Source organism: Thamnophis sirtalis, unplaced genomic scaffold (genome assembly GCF_051295495.1).
Source record: "Thamnophis sirtalis isolate CommonGarterSnake01/CBP01778 unplaced genomic scaffold, rThaSir2_p1.2 scaffold_4, whole genome shotgun sequence".
Lineage (NCBI taxonomy): Eukaryota > Metazoa > Chordata > Lepidosauria > Squamata > Natricidae > Thamnophis > Thamnophis sirtalis.
The window spans coordinates 95,461,466-95,478,014 of NW_028261384.1; the positions used below are offsets into that span (position 1 = coordinate 95,461,466).

Sequence of the window (16,549 nt, forward strand, 5' to 3'; positions counted from 1 at the left end):
TGGTGATCCTTGACAAAATAGCCATCACATTGTGTCTGAATGTCCACCAAGAGCTTACACCGTCTGATTTTTTTCAACATAGACTACCCTGTCCTAAAATGACTGGGTGGACTGGACATTAACATTTGAACCACTATTAGTCCATGTATTTGCCATATGCTGAATAAACAAATGAAGAAGATAGCTAAGACATCAGCTATGTTAGTGTCATGACCATGTGGGCTGGGACTTCTGGAAATTGATGTCTGGATGTTGCTAGACTGCAGGAGACAGCTTTAAAAAATTGACAACAAGGTCTTCTGTAGTTTTTATTTCTTGTGTGATTTGGACTTATGTATTGGATTCAGCTTATATAACACTCCAACTTGTAGTTTGTTTTGTACAATATGAAATTACTCAAATATGGGTTTATTTATTTATTCACATTAGAAACTCTTCCCCAGATCTCCAAAACATCATTGAAAGCATTGCATCAACTAAGATTCCAGCTCCATTTTCAGAGAACTCAGTGCCACTGTACCTCAAAACCTGAAGGAAAATCACATATAAGGGCGTTGGGAATGGGGTGGGAGGAATACTGTTCTGGAGGACAAACACAATAGGCACCTTTTTTGGTCCTAGTGTTTCATTGCTTGAGTTTTAATATACAAATCAGAAAAGAAGATCACAAAGTTTATTTTATAGAACAAGCACCTCAAAGTTGCTGCATTCTTTCATTACTGTGTTAATAACTACTAAATTTCCTAAATGCCCTCTAATCTTGGAATTCCAGAAATTGAGTCCATCCTGCTAAGGTGTATGTGTAATTGAGGAAAATAATGGTACATGACACGTGATATTCTTTTTCTTAGCTCATGGGTTGGCAACCTTAAACACTCAAATAGCCACAAATATCCTAACCAGAAGCTCCTCTTTCAATTCTGGAGCCAACCGGAAGTCCCGTTTCCCCATCTTGAGAGCCTCCTAGTGCAGTGTCCTTTTTCCACTATCTATCCTAACTGAAAGCCTTATCAATTGTGGAACTGACCGGAAAACCCATCTCTTGACATATAGTCTTCTCCTGGCGCGTCCTGCTTCCCTTCCCTCCCCTCTTCTCCCCCAAAACCAGAAACTCCTCTCAAGATTGTAGTGCCAACTGCCAACAGGGAGCCACAGCAGAGGGATGAAAGAGCCACATGCGGCTCCAGAGTTGTGGGTTGCTGATTCCTGTCTTAGTTGATTTGATGCACAGATATTATTTAAAACTAAATATTTTATAGCTTTTATTACTTTCAATCAATGTATTTTTCCTAGACTTTATGAATGTAAAATATGCATCACATTTTCCCTACTCTGAATCTCTAATAAAATCAGAATAAATGGGTTGAGTCAGTATTTCAATGTAGCACCACTACACTGATTTAATTCTTATTAGAGTCAGAGGGAGAGAATTAAAGTATTATTTTCTAAATGTAGGTGGATATGTTATATTTGTGCTGTAACATCAAAAGTCTGTGTATTAAATGATGAGAGTAGTTCTTTATTTAAAGTGAATTTTCCATTGGAATGGAGTTATGGGGGAGCATTCATCATATAATCCTTTGCCTTGTATTTTGAAACATATTTGCAGGACTATAGTTCTCTGAAACAATCTACACATAAAGCAGAGTAAAATGATTTAGTAGTTTACAGGCTGTGATACCACTTGTGAATATGTCACTGCATATAAATGCATCTTCCTATAATCAGAAAATCAACACATATGCTAATGTGGCCAGTTGTTTGCACTTTTCTCTCTTAGTTTTATGGGTATAAGGAGTTTTTAAGTATAGCATATGTTAATGCTACCTGCTTGCAAGCTAAAGCCAAGTTCAAAACAGTTGTGTAAGAGCCTAAGAGCCTTTTTTAGGACTTATTTAGTGGCAATACGGGCGGCAAAATGTGCTCATTTTTCCGCTCTTATTGCGTCCGCAGAATCTCGCCCGGCCGCCCTGTTTAGATTAACCCGCTCCCTCCTGAAAGGGAGGGATGCGGGAGAACCCTTACAGGGTAGAGCTGAGGAATTTGTTCAGTTTCTGCCGGACAAAGTCGCTCGGATTCGGACCGACCTGGACTCCACTTGGACAGTTCCTGCGGAGATGCCAGGGGAGGGCCTTGATCGGACTTTGTGGAGCGAGTTTCAGCTTGTCGCTCCTGAGGAAGTGGACAAGGCCATGGGAGCGGTGAGTGCTTCCACCTGCCTACTGGAGCCGTGTCCCTCCTGGCTGGTCTCGACCAGCAGGGAGGTAACATGAGGCTGGCTCCAGAATGTTAACGCCTCTCTACGGGAGGGATCTTTCCCGCATCCACTGAAGGATGCAGTGGTGAGACCCCTCCTTAAGAAGCCTTCTCTGGACCCAGCTATCCTTAACAACTATCGTCCAGTCTCCAACCTCCCTTTAGTAGGGAAGGTTGTTGAGAAGGTGGTGGCCTTTCAACTCCGACGGTCCTTGGATGAAACAGATTATCTAGACCCTTTTCAGTCGGGTTTCAGGCCTGGTTACGGCACCAAAACTGCTTTGGTCGTGCTGATCGATGATCTCTGGCGGGCCAGGGATAGAGGACATTTGTCTATCCTGGTGCTTCTTGACCTCTCAGCGGCCTTCGATACCATCGACCATGGTATCCTTCTGCGGCGGGAGGTGGGAGTGGGAGGCACCGTTTTACAGTGGTTTTCCTACCTCTCAGACAGGTCGCAGTCGGTTTGGTTGGAGGACAGAGGTTGACCCCTAGGCCCCTTAAATACGGGGTGCCGCAGGGCTCGGTCCTGTACCCCCTCCTATTTAACATCTACATGAAGCCGCTGAGTGAGATCATACGCCGGCCCAGGATCAAATACCATCAATATGCGGACGATACTCAATTGTATCTGTCCGCCCCGTGCCAACTCAGCAAAGTGGTGGAAGTGATGTGCCAGTGCCTGGAGGCTGTCAGGATCTGGATGGGAGCGAACAAGCTTGCACTCAATCCAGACAAGATCGAGTGGCTATTGATGTTGCCTCCCAAGGATAGTCCAGATATTCCATCCCTTAGCCTGGAGGGTGAAATCCTACACCGCTCAGAGAGGGTCCACAACTTGGGTGTCCTCCTGGATTCGCAGCTGACATTAGAACATCATTTGTCGGCTGTGACCAGGGGGGCTTTTGTCCAGGTTCGCCTGGTGCACCAGTTGCGGCCCTACCTGGACCGGGGGCACTTCGAATGGTCACTCATGCCCTCGTCACCTCTAGGCTCGATTACTGTAATGCGCTTTACATGGAGCTGCCCTTGAAAAGTGTTCAGAGACTACAGTTAGTCCAGAACGCAGCCACGCGAGTGATTTTGGGTGTACCTAAATACACCCATATTACACCTATCCTCCGTGAGCTCCCCTGGCTTCCGATCAGTCTCCGCACACACTTCAAGGTGCTGGTCATCACCTTTAAAGCCCTATATGGCCTAGGACCTGCATATCTGAGAGATCGCCTCCTGCCACATACCTCCCAACGGCCGATAAGAACTCACAGACTGGGCCTTCTCCGGGTGCCATCGACCGGACAATGCTGGCTGGCGGCTCCTCGGAGGAGGGCCTCCTCTGTAGCTGCTCCGACCCTGTGTAACGATCTACCCGTAGGGATCCGGACCCTCCCCACTCTCTCGGCCTTCCGAAAAGCCACTAAAACCTGGCTATTCCGGCAGGCCTAGGGCTGTTGACTTCATGAATGAGGTTCAGCCCCACCCAGATTGAGTGTATGGTGCGTTGTTTTTAAATTGTTTCTTTTTTAAATTGTTTCTTTATTTTAACTCATTTTAACTTTTTTCTGTAAGCCGCCCGAAGTCCTATGGGATTGGGCGGCATATAAATTTATTAAAAGTTAAAGTTAAAGTGTAACTACTACACGAATATATGGGATGTAAAATAAGTTGGTAAGGGAAATAGAATATACATTCCTGTTTAAGGGATGTGTTATTTTTAATTATTGAAAATTTAATGTGAATGCTGTAGTAGCTACTTCTTTTCAGAATACAGGAATTTACAGAGAACAGGCCTGAAGGCAGTACCAGACTTTTTGTTAAGGTTCTTTACAGACAACACCCCCTCCCCCAATGATGCAATGCTGGAACAGGCACATAGGTCTTTCCCTTGGTGAGATAATGAGCATCTGCAGCTGAAAGCACCTACTTCACAAGATAATTGGTAAGTTAATAAAAATAGAGATTTTCCAAGAATGAAAAAACAAGAAAAAAATAGATGTTAGTTTAATCCTGACGTGGTATACGCAATACAGAGCTTAATTGTGCTTAGTAAATGGTATTAGGACACGGTGGCTCAGTAGCTAAGACGCTGAGCTTGTCGATCAGAAAGGTCGGCAGTTCAGCAGTTCGAATCCCTAATGCTGCGTAATGGAGTTAGCTCCCATTACTTTTCCCAGCTTCTGCCAACTTAGCATGTAAAAATGCAAGTAGAAAAAATAGGAACCAACTTTGGTGGGAAGGTAACAGTGTTCCGTGCACCTTCGGCATTTAGTCATGCTGGCCACATGAACACAGAGATGTCTTTGAACAGCACTAGCTCTTTGGCTTTGAAATGGAGATGAGCACTGCCCCCAAGAGTTGGAAACAACTAGCACATATGTGCGAGGGTAACCTTTACCTTTACTTTAAATGGTATTAAATGAGCTATCTCAATAAATCTTATAATGTGGGTTAATAATGCCTTAGAGGATAATTTAGAGAAAATACCATATAGAAACTAATTATGCAAGCATTTACGGACCACAAACACAAAACTAGAATCTGAGCCTTGCTGCTCTGATTAAAACCTTAACCATCACACCATACTGACTCTCACATGGACTGATTAGCAATAGGTTTTGTTAGATTTATTTGAGATACAAAATTACCTTTTTTTTTTAACTCCACCATCGCTCATCTAAGCATAAGCACTCAATTTTACAGCACTTTTGAATTCTAAAATGCTTACTTGCAAGGCTAATATACAGGCAGAAATGGAAAAACATGCGGAAACTGGGCCTTCTAAATTGCAACAGAAACTACCTAGAGAATACAGATGGTAAGAGATAGCCTGACTCAGGTGACAGGCTCTCAAGAAAAAATTCTTACTGGTCTGAACATGCCCATTAGGGTGTCACCGTGCTTTAAATTAAACCAGCTTTTATATAAAGCGATTTCATTGGATTGGCACCTTTGGTGTGGACTAAAAGAGCTATCACATGAATAACCTAATGATAGTTGAATTAATCAGGCTCTTGAAGAATTCTATACAAAATAAACAAGCAGTACAGCACCGCCCAAGTCTACCATTAGACATTTCCACCAATCTACTCTTCAGCATTTCAAGGCCTGCAGCTCCAGACAAATGCACATAGTCCTATTCCAGTCATAATTTTCTCCCTCAACCAGGTCAACCTAAGATAATGCAGGGGAAAAAACCTGGGCCACAGGCAATAACTTGCATTCTAGCATGGACAGCACAGCAATTTAGCTTACCAGCTTCTCTACACTCAAGGTGTAAATTAAACGTTTATAGTAGTTCAGTAGAACTTAATTACTGACAGATGACAACTGATTTATCCCATTTTTATATAAATGTGTGTGTTTTATAAGATTGTTGTTCAGTCATTCAAACCTGACCTGATTTCTAAAAAAGAAGTTAACAATTGTTTTCTGATTAATACTTTTTTTCCGGATCTCAAGCTCTCTGGACCAGGATTCAGCAGTAAATCTTCACGCACCTTAGCTTGACTGCTAGCTTCAAACTCAGGTGAAGTCTCAGAAGCACAACACAAAGTAGCTAGGTAAACATATTAGCTGCACATGAAATAATTTTAAACAATTAATTCCCCCTACTGTTGCTCCTCACCTTCCCCATGTTTCAGCACAGTATTTACTTACATAGTCTTGAAATTATCACTGGTTATTGATATCTTGATCTCTCTTTAATATAACTTTATTTAAAAAATATTATAACAGTAAAATTTAATACAAGCTAAATTTAAAGAAAGAGAATAAAATAGAAGAAGGTGCAAGGAAAAAGAAAACAGAAAAGAAAAAAAGTAAGAATATAACAAAGATAAAAGAAAAATAGAAAAAAATATTTCCAAACTGCATCACAAGTGTAAACAAATTTTATGACTCTTCACACCCTCTAATGTTACAAACAGTTATTTTTTCATCCCATGCCCCATCCCCAAACTATAGACAAATCCATAAAGCATGTTATGAATTTGCATCTTTTCAGTCCTGGTGTTAGCAGAATCTTCATAAAGGCTTACTAGAAGTAAAAGCATTTTGTTTTGTTTGTTTATTGATCAAATAAACCAATTTTATATTCTTTTCTTTTAGTTCTAACAGCCTTAATTTTTAGTTTATTCAAATATGATTTCTGTTCATTTTGTCTTTGTCCCATTGAATAGAGTTTTTCATGGCTTTAACAAACTTTTTTATAAAATCAATAGGAAAAAATTGTCCATGTCACTCTCTTGGTTTATCATTTTTATTTCCCATTTGGATGTTAAAACATCACCTTTATTATTAAGTTTAGTGAAGCATCCTTTTCCAATTATTCTCTTGACATATCATTTGTAAATCTATATCTTATCAGATAAAACTTGTTCCATATCTGTTATTTCTTCAATAACATCTTTTGGACATAGTCTTTTTATAGAAATAGCTATCATTGATGGCATTATTCATATTGAGGCTACCAAAGTCTACTTCACTGTTTTCATTGTTAGAATGATTTGCATTTATAAGCCTGCATTTTTCCTTCTTCCTAAAATCTTTACCCTCTCTAGTTTAAAAATCATGAAATTACTTATCTTTCTTATGTTGTCCATAAGATCTAATCCCCACAAAAATTTGATTGTTCTTTATAATTAATTCCAAAGTGTTGTTGTAAAAGTTTAAAAATTCCAAATTTATCTGGACCTTAGCCTATTTATAACTTTCTAGAATCAAAAACATATTTAGCATTTTTGCTGTTTATTTGAGATTCTTAAATTTTTTAATTAAATTTTAATTAAATCATAATTAAATTTTATTTTGTTTAGAGTTGATGACAAACTGACCTGATTAAATTTTCAAATCTGTCATTGGAGACATATTAGAAGGTCTCTAATAGTTTTAAAATTGGCATTTTCTGTAAGGGATTAGAAAGTAAGGTTTGAAATCTTGACGTCCATTAAGAACAGTTTCAAGCAAGATAGCTCATCCCTTTTTCTTCTAATACTGAAACCTGTGGAAAACCACTGTCCTGCAGTCTTTTTGTGAGGAGCATCTATCCGGGCCCATGTGGGCAATCTCTCGTTCTATCTTCATCATGTCTTCCTCAAAAATCAATTATTGATATATGTCAAACCTGAGCACCACTGACTTTTATATTACTATTCACATCACATCCTTTGAGTGAAAATAAATTTCATAGTAGAGAGGCGCTAACCTGTTATAATATACCTGTTATCCTGGATCAGGAATTGATAATATTTACAGGCATCAATATATTGCTAAAAGTATTTCAATAAATAAATATTACAGACTACTTGCAAGGCTGGCAAATACTTGATTTTAGTGTTCTTGCATGTATTATAAAGCTATTTTGAACTATGTGATTACTATTAATTGATGTAATCTGGACTATACATCCATAGATGTTGAAAGAACGTATTTTAATTCTACATTCTCCATGGTTAAAACTTCAAAAGGAACCAGATTCTTAGGAGATGGAAGAAAAGAAATGCAAAAACACACTGCAGTTCTGTGCAAAATCCAGAAGCATTGGGATACATATGCACTTAGTTTTTATTCTCTGTTTTGTTGTGCTATGGTACCACCAGAGGATGTGTGTCCTATAGGACCAGTTCCTATCTCTTTCTTAATACTATTCATTCTTTATTAAACAGATTTTTTGTCCCAACCCTGAGGTGTTAAAATGGAAGACAAGAAATGAGCAAGTAATAACCTATGTTTACTTGATTTAATTGGTGCTTAAGAAAATCTACTTTTGTATACTGGAGCAAGTGAGCTAATGGCCAGACTATATTCTAAATAGGTATATCTGCAATTGATCAAGAGATTCTTAGTACTTGAAAAATTTGCTGAGCATGCATCTTGCAGAAGTGTTTTACCTGAGGCTGCTTGCTTATCACTAATGTAGTCATTTCCGGCCCTCCTCAGGTGATCACACTTTGATGCTTCCTTCATAACTTGAGCTATTTCAAGGTCACATGTTCTTTTGTGTTCATAATTCAAGGGTGTGACTTCGTAATGAAAGCAGGAAATGGGAGAAGGAGGTAGTGCTTAACTTCAGGCTCTTGTAGATGAATCTTACTGAGCTTGTTCTGTTGCTTCTGACTTGGAAGCTCCTGACTAGATAAGTATGTTTGTACTTCTCAAATTTATTTCTCTTTTAAGCTATTGTGAAGATCTTGTTGCTCTTGTGTAGTACTATATATATGAGATGTTGGCAAGATGTCTTTTTCTTGTTAATGTTGGAATCCCATTTAGAATTATATGTTGTGTGAGGCAACAAGAAAGATTATTTTGCCTGAGTGCTGAAGAAAAGATCTAACTATAGGTGGAAATAGTCCAATATGTTTTATTTCTGTATTGAGCATTAGAATAAAGACGGCTATTCCGGGGAGAGAAAGGAACTTTTCTAACAGTTTGTGGGTTGATAGGAACTGGAAGATTCCTTTGATTTTACCAATGACTGAAAATATGTGGATGTCACATGGAAAGGAATTATTAATTCAATGGTAGCATTTAATTATTTCATGATAAATGATTGGAGGCAAAGAACCTTCTAGTAGGCATATAGATGATTAATTTTTGAGAAATAGAACAATCAGTATTCTCTTAATTGAATCTTAACCCCAATATCTACTTAGTTCTTAAGGGGGGGGGGAGAATAAGCAGAATGAGATAGACGGATATGTGTTGTCATGAATCAGATAGCCTTTTGATGATCTTGTACTTAACAGTTTAGAACAGTTGAGGGGGCAATATTATAACGTAAAGTGCTCATGCCAGGATTTTCCAGGAGTTATTAGCTTTTTAAAAAATGAATTATACTTGGCTTTGTTAAATTTAAATATTCTTTCCTATTTCAGAATGTCAGGAAACTATGTCATTCTTTTTCAGGAACTGTGAGGAGCACAAAAAAATTTTTGGGCCAAAAGTTGTCTACTTGTAATAATTAGAAAGGGAGAGCATGTCCACCAACCTAATTTAGTTTGGAAGAACGATGTTTCAGATAATATTATAGAAATAACAAAGTACTGGCAAAGTACTTCACTGATATTATGATGGTTTCTCTGTCTCCTAAATACAACGAAGATTTCTTGGAACTCATAGCTAATGCATTTCTTTTAAAGGTTTTTGGTTAGCAATAGTTGGGTTATGTTTTCTTATGCCCCATTATTCTGGGCTCCAGAAAAATTATAACTTCTATCAGTGATTTTAATGTTCAGTGTAAAGCTACTCAGCCTGTGGTTTGAGCATTGGGTGGGATCCATAACTCTGAATTGTAATTTTAATATTACAGGTTTTTAATCTTTGATCCACAGATAGATTTCAGAGGGTCCATAAATTTAGATAGACAAAAATTTTATCACTAATTTCTTGGAAGCGAAGAGACCCACAAATTTCTGGAAGGAACCCATGGCACTAAAAGATTAAGCACCTCTGATGTAACAGGAGGAGATAGTAAATACAAGCAAATTTATTAAATGTTTGTTTTGCCTCCATTTGCTTTTGGGAAAGTGACTACCTGAATCCCAGTCAAGGGTCAGGTGATTGTACACCAGTCTTTTAGAGCAAACTGATTGACTGCCTCTTTTTAAGAAGCTTTAATATCACCTCCTTTAAACGATAAATAAGTAAGTATGTATGTATGTATGTATGTATGTATGTATGTATTTTTCTCTAGTAATTTTTAAGAATTTGTAAGTCCTGTTTAAGGAAGAATTAAAATTATTTTTTAATTTTCAAACATGGGCATTTGAAAAAAGTAGTTTGTTGAGTTATAGTCTTCATATTTTGAGATTGTAATTCTTGTAATTCTCACATATAATGACTATGAATGTTGGAAGTTATAATTTCAGCGTGTCTGGAGGATACTTAATTGGGCAAGAATGTTGTATAAAGTTATTTTTTCTTTACAAATCACTTTTCCCCCTCTAAATTCCTCTTTTAGTCTTTGTTCATGGAAAGAACAACACAAATATTCCTTGTGATGAAGCATTCTTAGCTGAATAGCATTTAGACAGATTTGGTGTCTCTCTTGATGTTTAGCAGATGTCACATGGAGTTCTGAGAAAGCGGTTGCAAAACATATTTAAAAGAAGATGGGATTTTTAAAGAACTTTATGGACACTGAATCTTTGAACAGCAGTATTAATACAATTATAAAAATACTGTGATAAAATAAAAAGGGGAAAGGAAAAAAGAGGGGAAAGAATAATTCTTATTTATGTACAGCTAGTTCAGTCCTTTTAAACAGTGCCCCCAACCTTTTGGGCATCAGGAACTGGTTCCATAGAGGGAGATTTTTCCACGGACCAGAGGAGTTATGGTTTCTGGTGCTGCCTGCTTCCCGCGATGGGACTTTGCTTGTTTGTGCGGCTTGATTTCTCAATGCTGTGGCCTGGTGCTGATCCATGGACTGGGGGTTAGGGACCCCTGATTTAAAATATTAGTAAAACTAGACCATAGAAAAACATATTCCTCTCTTCTCATCTTTAGAATATAAAAACATTTCAGAAACTTAACAAGTACACTTATTTTTGAACACACTCTTTAATATCAAGAGTATATATTTTTTCCATCTAAATAACAAATTCTATTAGGCTTTATAAAGCAAGAGTTTGCCTTAAAATCTAAAATTTATGAGTAGATCGATAAAGTTTCGTTAAGTGCCACCTATTTCTTTGCTTTGATAGGCAAGTGTTGAAACTTAACACGTTCCTATAACATTAGACTTTCCTGGATGATTGAGAATCTTCATTGACCTGCTTGAAATAGTTTCATTGGTCTTGTGGATTTGACAGGTATCTGTAGTGTCATGGATGAGTCATACTTCCTCCATTACACACCTTGCTACATTTCTGCTGTGATGTGGTATCCGATAAAGAATCATGCCTGTTTGTCTCTGGTTATGTAAATTCTGCACACGTTTGGGTAGCAACTAATGTATTGCTGTGTTAAGACTAAATTTGTCTAGCTACCTATAATTACAGGTACACTATTAATTCCTAAACTAGAAATGTAGGATGGATTCTTGAAAATTCTTATTGCCAATTACAAGACGGCAGAATTTGGATTCATTGTTCTCTTCTTTACAACACTATAATCAATTCAGTACTTGAGTATCTTGGTTCCTGGGATTTCTGCAGCTAGCTGAAATCATACAGTTCCACAAATTCTATAGAATTCCATGTTGCTTAGTTTTAATACTGAGAAGGAAGAACAGTCCTAAGAAAGGCATATCGCCTATTCTTAACAACCCCAGAATGTTCCTCTAATGGTATTGGACCTTTAAGGCAGATGAAGATACAAAATACAATTGGTGGAGGAGGATGCAAGAAGACCTGGAGTAGATGTAGACCTGGAGTGATGTTCTACTCCTCCTACAGAGTTTTGATTATCAAAATTTATTTCAAAGAGCATTGGAAATGATAATGTCATTAAAGTGTGAATGCTGTGAAGAGTTGTGGCCCCTTCAGAAACATATGCTTGTGAGAATGCCTTACAGTACTTCGAAACCATGGATATTAAAAAATCTCAATTATCTTAAATGTATATCAAGAATGTAAGGAAAATGATATTTGTGAGAAAGCTTTTCTTTAATGAAACAAGAGAGTTTTATATATCAAAAGCAGATAATTTGAGTAACTGGTTCATTTTTACAATAGCTTGCATCATCGAGAACTATAAGCATAGTTCTGTTGTCATCTGTTGGTACAACAAGCTTCCTTCCATTTAGACTTCTGGTTAAAAACAAAGGAGTAGTTTAGGTGGGCAGTCTAAAATAATTGTTGTGAATGATAGTATTGTTAAGAAATACACTATACAGTGCAAACCCATTTATGCTTTACTTTTCATAAAGTTTCATCTTACTCTGTCAATTTACGTGGAGCTGAACCACCCTAAAATATTTTCTCTGGGGCTTTGGATTTGTCAATTGAAAATTATTTATTTATTTTGTCAGTTGAAATTATTTTATTGTATTCTTTTGTATTCTTTATTAAACACTTCTCCCAATGTATTAGAATTTTAACTCCAAGAATTTTCAATTGTCGCGACTTTTAATTAACATGTTGAAAGTAATGTTAGTTCAGCAAGTGCTTGCAATGATTTCAATTCTCAATAATGAGCAGAGGGAGGTGCCACCAGTGGGCTATCATCAATCCTGATTGGTCCATAGACTGAGAGAAAATTGTTGCAGCCACGCCTCTACTCCTTCTGCCCAGTTTCCTCTCAGTCCAATTAGGCTGGGTTTCTTCATAGCTCTTGCTATTTTCTGTGGGTTACTATTTTTCTCTGTAAGATTTGCCATTATTTGAGGAGAATTTGGCTAATTGGGTCTATTTCTTATCAAAATTTCATCAAATTTTGGAGATATTGATTCAGTGAGCAGGGGAGGCGTCGGGCTCCTCGCCTCCTCGCGTGGCGCCAGATCGCACTCGTCTGGATCCAGCACTGTTTAAAATTGCAGCTCCATGGCAGATGAGGTAAGAGGTGGCATGAAAGTTAAATTATAGTTGGCTCACGCGGCTGTGGTCCTGGGCGGCGGGAAAAGCCGCAGCTCCGTTTTAAAGAGTTTTTTCTGACAGCCCTTCTCCTTCCCCTGCAGCGAGCCAGCAGCCACTGAAGGAAGCACTTTTCAGGAGTCGGCAGTTGCGCTGGTGGGATTCTTGAAGGGGGCTTTCTGCAAGCTGTATAAGCGTGGTGTTTGATTATCGCTGTGTAATCCAGCATTTTCCTTAGCTGCCTGCCATTTCTAATGAAGCAAGTAGCCGTTAATTGAAGGTGGTGGCCATTTTGAGTTGCAAGGACAAGGTGGCCATTTTGAACTTAAAAAGACTAGCAGTGGCTATTTTATGTGCCACGAGGCTGCAGCCTTCATTATAGTGAGTTGGAAAGAATTGTAAAGGTCATTCCAATTGGAGCTGGAAGCCAATTAAGGGAAGACGGACACATTGAGTGGATTTTCCACAGGGTTGCTAGTGGAGAAAGTGAAGATTAGCGCAGGCATGTCTTCCAGACAAGAGGGCACAGCTGGGACTCAGGGTTCTGAGATTACAGTTGCTGGGGCGAGACCTAGGTCTACAGCCGTGAAAACACCAGCGGCACAACGACCATCCAGGGCTACCTTGTGAGATTAACAATGAAGACAGAGGGCCCTGGAGAAACTATTGGCCCAGGTGGAGCGTTTGCTGGATCAACAGAGCCGGACGAGCAGGTCTCCCCCCAGAGTTTCTAGTCCTGCTTCATCTTTAGCTCCATCTCCCACTAGAGAGGGTAGAGGCACTCGAATGGATGTTTCCCTTTCCCCCTCACCCTGAATGAACATCAAGTGAAGCTGAGCTGAAGGCTGTAAATCCCCGCAAAGCTGCAGGTCCAGACCGGGTGTTGGGGAAAGTGGTAAAAACCTGTGCTGACCAATTAACAGGGGTCAGGCTAGAGTCCCATCATGCTTGAAGCAGCCACAATTATCCCAGTTCCGAAGAAAGCAGCCATAAAACGTTTGAATGACTATAGACCCATTGCACTGATGTCTATAGTGATGAAGTGTTTTGAGAGACTGGTCCTACAACACCTCAGTTCCTGCCTTCCACCAAATTTTGATCAACACCAGTTTGCTTATAGAAACAACAGGTTGACAGGGGATGCCATCACCATTGCTCTATATATTGCACTGAGCCACCTTGAGAAATCTGGGAATTATGTCAGAATGCTTTTTTATAGACTATAGCTCGGCCTTTAACACCATCTTACCAGGAATTCTCATTGAAAAGTTGACTGACCTGAATTTCCCTCCCCTCACTTCTAAATGGATCAAAGACTTCCTGACGGATCGTCCACGAACTGTAAGGGTTGGGTCCTTTACATCTTCCATGCTGAAGCTCAACAAAGGCTCCCCTCAGGGCTGTGTGCTCAGCCCATACTTGTACTTGCTATATACATATGACTGTATATCCTCTGATCCATCCAACATCATAATAAAGTTTGCAGATGACACAACAGTGCTGGGTCTCATAATTGGAGACGACGAATCAACATACAGGGAAGAAGTCCAGAAGGTATCCGCATGGTGCTCAAGAAACAAATTATATCTAAATACTAGTAAGACAAAGGAGATGGTGCTAGATTTCCAGAAGTGCAGAGAGGAACCTGCCCCACTGTATATTGAGGGGGGCTGTGTGGAGAGGGTTTCCTCTTTTAAATTCTTGGGAGTGCTTATTAGTCAAGATCTCACCTGGAAAAACAACACGTTTCTAGTGATTGGAAAGGCCCAACAGAGACTTCATTTCCTTAGAGTCCTGCGAAAAAATCAGGTGGAACAATGGCTGATGACCTCTTTCTATTGATCCACCATAGAAAGTGTCCTCACATATTATATTACAGTATGGTATGCTGGTTTAACAGCTGCGGACAGGAAGGCACTACAGAGAGTGATCAATTCGGCACAAGAAACTATTGGTTGCCCTCTGACATCACTGGATGACATTGCCAGATCTCGCTGCTTTAGCAGAGTAAGGAAGATACTCAGAGATGATTCACATCCTAGTGAGTGTCTCTTTGTACTTTTACCATCAGGCAGAAGACATCAAAGTATAGCCAGCCGAACAAACAGGTTTAAAGATAGTTTCTATCCTTGGGCTGTGAGACTTAAATACAACCACAATCACTCCATGCACATGCTAGTTTTTTTTCTTTTTCTTTCTTTTTTCGTTTCTGTTATAATTTTGCACCAGTGAGGTTAAAACCAATTTTGTTGTATTTAAGTACAATGACAATAAAGATTATACTTATATTTATATATGATGTCTTGGTTCAGGCTCATACTTATGAGCAGACCATGCAGGACATCCAATTCACCATAAAGACCCTCCAACGGATCGGATTCTCTGTTAATTTTGATAAAAGTTCTCTAACTCCCACCATGAGGTTGCTGCAGCTGGGAGTTGTAATTGACTCCAAGGCAGGGGTGGTCTTCCTGTCCCAAAAACGGAAATCCAAATTGCAACAATTAGTTCGGGAAACCCGGGTCAAGAGGGTGGTCCTGATAGTGGATCTCTCACGTCTTTTGGGGACAATGATCTCTTGCATAGGGATAGTTCCCTGGGTGCATTTTCACACTAGGACATTACAGTGGGCCTTGATCCCATATCAAAGAGAAATGATGAGCAACTCACCCTTGGCCATTCCAGTGTCACTCCGGTAGTGGCTGTCAGCAGCACTCAACCAGGGGTCGCAGTTCAGAGAGCCACAGAGAGTAACCATGACTACGGATGCAAGTTTCTTCGGCTGGGTAGCATTGATGGGCTCAAAGATGACGCAAGGCCGTTGGACAAAGGCAGATTTGCTTCACAGCATCAACTATCTAGAGTTCAAGGTGGCACGTCTCGCTCTCCTGCATTTCCAGCATGACTTGCAGCACAAACACGTGTTACTTCTCACTGACAACATTGCCAAGAAGGCACATGTGAACAGACAAGGTGGGACTCATTCCAGGGCTCTGTGGACAGAGGCACACAGATTGATCTCGTGGGCGGAGGCTCATGTGATATCGATAGTAGCGGATCACATTTCCAGGATTGCCAATCACCAGGCGGACTGGCTCAGCCGAGCCACAGTAGACCACGGAGAGTGGCAGCTTTACCTGGACATATTTCAGTGTATTTGTCACAGATTTGGGACTCCAGTGGTCGATCAACTCCAGCAAACTCTCAACTGCCGAGATTTGTGACCAAGATATTGGACTCAAGGAGCCGAGGACATGGATGTGCTGAGATGCCGATGGCCATCAGGCTTTCTCTACGCCTTCCCTCCCCTTCCCCTTCTTCCAGGGACCATCAGGAAGATAGTGTCAGAGGGGGCGGAGATAATTCTATTAGTGCCGGACTGTGGTATGCGGACTTGGTCCAACTGTCAGTATCTCCACCTTGGAGAATACCCAGGGAGGAGATTTGCTTGTGCCAGAGGGTGTAAATTCCTCCAGAGCCTCAATGGCTCAAATTAACCGCCTGGCACTTGAAAGGGACATTTTGAGTAGGGTACAGATGTCTGTTAATGTTATTTCCACCTTAGAAGCAGCCAAACGACTTTCGACTACTAGAATATATAACACTACGTGATCGGCATTTGTAAAGTGGTGTGAAGCGGCGTCTATTAGAGCAGAGGATACGTCGGTGCCTCAAGTTTTAGACTTCTTACAAGATGGGTTAGACAAGGGTCTAGCATACAACACCTTACGTCGCCAATGGCAGCACTTTCCATCATTTTGCCGGGCGAAGGTCAGGTTCCC

At 39.8% G+C, this 16,549-nt stretch overlaps 1 protein-coding gene and 1 long non-coding RNA gene across 5 annotated transcripts in view; both read left to right on the forward strand.

Moving 5' to 3' along the window:
* The window catches only part of WIPF2 (WAS/WASL interacting protein family member 2), a 42,741-nt gene that overhangs the window by 3,973 nt on the left and 22,219 nt on the right, over window positions 1–16,549 (forward strand). The window lies entirely within an intron of this gene.
* LOC148045990 (uncharacterized) lies at window positions 3,777–6,059 on the forward strand. The gene is made up of 2 exons (XR_015696423.1): window positions 3,777–3,871; window positions 4,640–6,059. It is a non-coding gene; the product is annotated as an uncharacterized LOC148045990 (long non-coding RNA).